The following is a 7,008-nucleotide window of genomic DNA, read 5'->3' on the forward strand; positions in this document are numbered from 1 at the left end:
TTTCCTAAGTGAAGGAAGGTTTGCAAAGCACCTTTAAATGCATTCATCTGATTTGATAAAAGTTATTGTAGCTTTGGATCCATCCTATTTCCAGCAAGCTAAGACATATGTGAACAATTTTGAATTGCTTCCTGAATTCATCTTCATGGCAGGAAAATACTCCAAAAACAGCTACTTAATATATACTTTCATTATTTTGAAAACAGCATTATCTGGAGAAGACTTGGTGGATAAGAGAACACAGCCCACATACTGGATCTGGAGGCTGAAAGCTGGTTCTGAATCTTATCTTTCCTACTTCACCATGTGCCAGTTATTTCATCCTTTGAGATTCTCTGTCATTTTAAAGTATCTCTAACCTACCTACATTTGGAAAGTCTGACAGACAGGCAGAAGGAGTGCTGATCAGCACCAGGGTCCATCTGGTAACAAAGCTGGATCACCGGCCACATTCTGTGATCTGATTATGGTAGTTTTTCTCAAATCCTTTTGTGGATCCAGGTAGCTGGACTCAGGGCTGGCTTGATTGATCATCCAGGTTGATGATCCATTTTCCTTAAATTCTCTTGAGGCATATGAATTGGGTAAATTAGGGACTAGGAAGGTTGTAGTAAAATTGCTTCTCCGATAATTGATTAGCAATATGATGGGTAAAATTGCTCATTTTAATTGTGCTTAATCTCTATTTTGGTAAGACTGTTTTGGATTATCACTAATTACTGGTTTGTGAAATTAAAGTGTATATTTTTGCATACTAAAAAAAACTCGCAACTAGTTATTTATATTAAAGCCCCCTTCCTGAGCAGGAAAATGGCTTTTGGGGCGGTTTGTATTTATCCAAGTCTGATAATTTGTGGATAAATATTAGACATTATACTATATTTAAAATAATGTTTTACCATCCTTTTATTTCAAAATAATTGTAAACTCGGGGTGGCTAGGCAGCACAGTGGATAGAGCGCTGGTCCTGGAGTCAGGAGTAGAGAGTTCAAATCCAGCCTCAGACACTTAATAATTATCTGGCTGTGTGGCCTTCGGCAAGCCACTTAATCCTATTTGCCTTGCAAAAAAAACATAAAAAAATAATTATAAACTCAAAGCAAATTGAGTATCTACACTGCCCTACATTGCTTATTTCAAATTTTTAGCTTTGTCCAAACATTAGTTCTGTTTCATCCATATATATATATATATATATATATATATATATATATATGTATGTATATATATACATACATATATATATATATTAACAAACTCAGAATAAGGTCAAGATTGATACAGAAGAAAATGCTTTAGTCTTATTTAAATAAATTTCCTTAGATAGCCAAAACACATACTTCCTCATTCCAAAGTCATCAATAGAAATGATTTTTAGATTTTTAGATTATCTTCTACAAAAATTTTCTCCTTTGAGAAATTTTGCAAAAATTAGATGGATATACCTCTTCATTTTATCATACCTGCAAAGCTTTTCTGGTTCAAATTAAAGATAGATTTTCTTCAGGTACCACCCAAGACCCCATGCTTTGGGTAAGTGCTACTCAGGAGCAACCTTACTAGAATGAAACCATGTAGATTTTGGAAGGAAATTCCCTGGGAAGGAGTAGCTTTGTAGCTGTCAAGAGTGGTCTGTCTGATATTTAAAGTGATTTTATTTTCAGAGACTAATGTCTTCCATCTGAAGTTTACCATTTTCTGGTAAGTTTTGTTTCATTATGTGCTGATAGTGGCTTATCTTTAAAAGTTAATCCCTGAGGGAAGCTTGGCAAATATTGTCCATCTCTGGAGCTGTCACTTTGATATTTCTTTTTTTTTTAGGTGTTTTTTTTTGCAAGGCAATGGGGTTAAGTGGCTTGGCCAAGGCCACACAGCTATGTAATTATTAAGTGTCTGAGGCCAGATTTGAACACAGGTCCTCCTGACTCCAGGGCCAGTGCTCTATACACTGTGCCACCTAGCCACCCCTTATTTTGATATTTCTTTATCCATTTTTTTTCAGCTTGTCTTCTAAAGCCCTCAAAGATTTCTATGTGTGAATTTTCTGCGTCTGTGTCAGATGCAATGTCCAGGTGTGGGTGGATTCTTTGGAAATCTTTATTATGTGATAGAGGGCCAATTCTATTTTTCCTGTATTCCCCTACCTACTTTTACCATCTTCTGTGGTTCACAACCAGCTTCACTATTCTGTCACCTGTATCCCAAGATGCCCCAAAGCTCTTCTTCAATTTGAAAATATTCAAACCTGAAAGGTTATGGTGATTTTAATGATGATTTTTTAAAAATCTGGCAACCAAAATAATTCTCTAAAAATATACATATATAACATAATATACAAAACACTGCACGTACATTTATAATTACTAGTTTAAAAATGGTGCCCTGAAAGGATAATTAGACTTTGCTTGGTTTTCCTTCTAGTACTTCCAATACTATTCTAATACTATACTAATACTTCTAAATGTTTTTGATTTTCCATTTAATAAATGAAGTTATGAATATGATTTTTGTGAAAAAAGGAGGTGGCTAAGCTTCATCCCTCCCAAGTGAGATGTTCATCAAGCCTTGAAGAATGCTAGGGAAGCCAGAGGGTGAACATGGGAGAAGGCTGATTCCAGGCTTGGGTAGGGGTTGGGAGAAGTACAGTTAGAGCCATGTGACTTGTTTAAGGAACAACAAAGGCAAGGGAGAAGAGTCTGGAAAAAGTCTGGGTCTTGGGGTGGTGCAATTTAAAGTCAGACAGGAAAGTTCTTTGGCACTAAAATGTGGAGTTAGATGAGGCTGTAAGGCTAGAGAGAGCTCGTTGTAGCTTAGGTCACTAACAAATCACAATCCAAAGAAAATCCAATTGCGGCATTGATGGTATACTGTTATACAAGATCACCATGGCTTAAGAGAAGAGAGGAGAGGAGAAGATTTTAAGGGGGACAGAAAGACTTGGGTTTGAGATGTGCCTGACTTGTCCTCTTAGAGATATCTAGAATCTCAGTGCTCCGCCCCCCCCCCCCCCCAGTAAATATCTCTTTAGACAGTATTGACACCAGACAAGGCAGCAGCAGACCCAGGATGGAATAGGGGAAGTTTCTATTATGATACTTAAAATTCTGAACCCAAACTACAAGACATTTAGCCAAAAGAAATCGAACTTTGATTAACCAACTAGCCAATGGGTCACTTGAGCCATTATCACCACATGCCACTTTCAAGAGGTTCTTTTTGTAAATTTTTCTAATTTTTTATTTAAGGCAAGGGGGTTAAGTGACTTGCCCAAGGTCACACAGCTAGGCAACTATTAAGTGTCTGAGGCCAGATTTGAACTCAGACACTCCTGACTCCAGGGCTGGTGCTTTATCCCCTATGCCATCTAACTTCCCCCTTCAAGAGGTTCTTAACCAAATCTGAATACATCCTTCTCTTAAAGAGGTCCTAATTCAAGAGAAGATTCCTTATCACAGAGGGTTTTTGCCCTTCCACATTATGACCTATCTTGTTGGGAATGGGAATGCAACTATAACTTGCTGGTAATTCTCCATCTTATAGTTAATTTACATGTCTAACACAGGGAATTCTGAAATAATCACAACAGATGCCATGTGAATTTTGCCAATTTCACTTACCTGAAACAATGAACAAATATGGAAATGATTCTCCACTTTTATGGGATGGCAGCAGGGAATTCCATTTAGAAGGGCTGGATATTTGGAATTTAAATTAGTCAATACAGCCTGAAAATGAAACAATTTTCATAAATAAAACTGACATATATAAAGCTAAATGAAATGAATTTCAGAGCATACTTGCCTCTTCCTGAATGTGTGGATGCAATTCGATTTGACATTGTCCTTTGGCTACTCCTAGAAACTGGAGATGGCTGTCACATTTTACACTCCTCCATTAGGAATGACTTTTAACAGAATATTTTATTTTAGTTTTGCTTTAAGATTTTCCAAAATGTTAAATCTGATGACACAAAATTGTTTAAAATATCTTAATGTTCACTCTCTTGAGTAGTTAAACAATCAACATTGATTTTGCCTACTCTGGGTGGGCACCGCATGGTAAGTTGTGAGATTAAGGTGGGAGAGAAACAATCTTCATGCTCATTCTGCCTCCATACCTGCCCCTCCCCATTGATCTCCTTGAGAAAGGATTTAGCCCTCAAGTGGGACTAGAATTTTTTTTAATTCGCCTATAAAAAGTATTGGTTAACCAATGCTGAAGTAAAAGACTAACGTTGGCACAAACATTTCTAACACAACTAAAGGGGAACCTCCCCTTAACCTACCTAGGAAAATGAGTCAACAGAGCCCTTAATTAGGGAACACATTTTTTTTTTTGCTTTCATCTGCTAGCATTCACTAGCACAATATGTTATCTCCAAAAGGGCACTCCAAAAGAGTAAGCTTTTCGGTAGGTCCAGGTTTAAGCTTGGGAATGTGTGCGTCTCTTTGTCTTTGTTTCTGTGTGTCTCCATCCCTACCCTTCCACTTCCTCTCTTCCTTGGAGGATGAATTCTCCTTTTTCAAGGTGGTAAATAATATTAGAAATCAGTTTTCAAGTGCAAAGCTCCTGGTAATTATTCTCAGGGTAAGAAAAGTAGAAGTTGTTTCAATTCTTTCCTAGTACTTTTAAAATCTCTTAAATGTGATTTAGGAATTAGGGTTAGCCAGATGGAAGGACTAGAGTGTTGTCCTGGGGTGAGGAAGTCCTTTGTTTATAGCCAAGTTTACATTGAGACTCAAAGCAACACTAAGTCACTTAATCTTCTCTTTGCCTCAATTTCCTCAATTGTCGAAATGATCATAAATAGGGTGATTTGTAAAGCGCTGTTGTCAGATGCCTGCACCAGTCAGTGACATAAAAGTGATACCTATCAATCAAAGGTTGGTCAAGAAACACTACTAAAGCTCCAGAAGCTCACTATTGCCCCCCCTTGATCTTTATAGCCCTGCACTTTAATAGCACACGTCCCCCCATTCTTCCCTTCATTTGATTCATCAATCGTGGGTTCTCTTGAGGCAATGTGTGGATGCCACTGTCATCTTAATTCCCTGCCATGAAGATTCCACTAACTATGGAGCTTCCTCTCCCTCATGGCCAAGGGGTTTCAGACCATCAATTGCTCTGGTCTCCTAGCAGTAGTTTGAATGTTGGGTCTCTGAGTGCAACCCCCCCAATAACAGATGCATACCAAGGTATAGAACATGCCTGGCAACCTCAATGCTGGGCACCTTTGCCAACAAAGGAGGACAGATTTCAAGATTTTGAGAGTCTGACTGATGTGACAGAAGGTGCCTCCATTGGCAGGGGAGGGGGATGAAAGAGCAAGAAGTCAACTTCCAAGAAGGGGCCAAGTCAGGGACCAAAACCAGTCACTTTGGTTCATCCAAGGAAAGAGAAGACATTGGGTTTCGTGCCTACCTTCCCAACAAAGTATCTTGGGTCAGTGGGTACCTGGTGACGCTGACAAGCAATCCAAATGTCATATTAACCAACCCCAGAAAATCCTACTCGCAGTCATAGAAAAATCTGGAAAAAACAAATGAACTTTACTGGCCCCTTCCCAAGAAACAGTTTCCAGAGTTCACACAGAAAAAGCCAAAACTCCCATTCATTGCTTCTTGAGCATCTTGTAAAGTCACCGACCACCTTCTGGAGAGCAAGGTCACACTAGGGAGGGAGGGGGCAGCTCAGTGGATGGAGCACAGAGACTGGAGTTCAAATCCCATCCAGTAGGCCAGCATGACAAGTCACTTCACTCTTTGTCTCAGTTTCCTTATCTGTCAAATGAATTAGAGAAGGAAAAGATCAACCACCCTGGGACTTCTACCCAGAAAATCGCCCTTCAGCCAAAGCCCCCACTCTCCAGACCAGTGCCCCTTGGTGGGCAGACTCCACTCTGCGCCCCCAGACCATCAGTAACCAGATGGGCTTGAGGCACCCGGATCCAGGCATCGGTCAACTTCAGCTCCCCCTCCCTCTCTTTATGGCCAAAGCCCCGCCCCAGCCTGGGACTGAATATATTTGGGGGATCCCAGAGTCCAGTTGGTGGGGGGCCTCGTGCTGTCACAGTAGGGGGTGCAAGCCTAGGATCCAGGGGATCCTGGGGGGGTCCAGGTCCGCGTCACAATCCGGACTGAGGGGAGGGAGGACCAGTCTGCCGCCCCCCTCCTCGTCCCAGCCTGAGGGGGGGGGCTGTACTGCTCCACCCGCTCCCCACCCTCAAGCCCACCCCGGACTGTTGGGAGTCCCCGCCGGAGCGCCCCGAACCCCCTTCGTCGGGGAGGGGTGAAGGGCCACACGGGGGACCCAGCTCTTGGTCCATCAGAGGCACCCCAAATGGAAGCACGTGGGAGAAAGCAGGACTCCCTGAACTTGTGAGCCCCCCCACCCCACCCAGAGAGCACACAGACCAGGGGTGGCTGGGAGAGGGGGCCCAGCCTGGACTGAGCCAGCTCCTGCATGCTGGGAGGATGCACTTGGGTAAGTACTACTCTACCTAGAGAGGAGGACGGATGGACCCGAGATTTGGTTTGATGGAAGCCAGACTGTGGTCCTGAAGGGAACCCCAGCAAGGCCACCTAACAGCTGGTGCTTTGGCTTTGAGAGGCAGAAGCTGCATAAGGGGTGGCTGGGGGTCCTATTCTGTAGGGAGACCGCAGTGACCCGCGTGGCTCTGAGGCCTGGCCTGAGAGCAGTTGCTATGGCAACGCTCACTTTTTTGTTGTCTCTTCAATTGGTAACTGCTGTGCAAGGGAACCTGCAGTCCTGAGAAGGAGCTTTCACATTCTGAAAAACAGTCCTTTTAATGTTACGGTGGCGATGGTCCTAAATTCTAATTTAAAATATTGGTCAATTGTATCGACTATAATTAATAGTAGGGTAAAGACACTAGGAACATTTGGAAGTTTAAAATTGTGCTGTCGGCAGCCAGGAGAATGAATCCATTTAGAAAAGCCAAATCCTCTACGTGCTCTCTGCTGTCGATTTGTGGCTATGACTTAGGAG

At 41.9% G+C, this 7,008-nt stretch overlaps 1 long non-coding RNA gene across 1 annotated transcript; it reads right to left on the reverse strand.

Annotated features, from left to right (window-relative positions):
• Positions 1-5,527: 5,527 nt before the first annotated feature.
• LOC141522952 (uncharacterized) lies at positions 5,528-6,683 on the reverse strand. Its single transcript, XR_012478263.1, has 2 exons — positions 6,500-6,683; positions 5,528-5,780 (listed from the first exon to the last, which is right to left on the reverse strand). It is a non-coding gene; the product is annotated as an uncharacterized LOC141522952 (long non-coding RNA).
• Positions 6,684-7,008: the final 325 nt, after the last annotated feature.

The sequence above is a fragment of the Macrotis lagotis genome, chromosome 4 (assembly GCF_037893015.1).
Source record: "Macrotis lagotis isolate mMagLag1 chromosome 4, bilby.v1.9.chrom.fasta, whole genome shotgun sequence".
NCBI classification, from domain to species: Eukaryota; Metazoa; Chordata; class Mammalia; order Peramelemorphia; family Peramelidae; genus Macrotis; species Macrotis lagotis.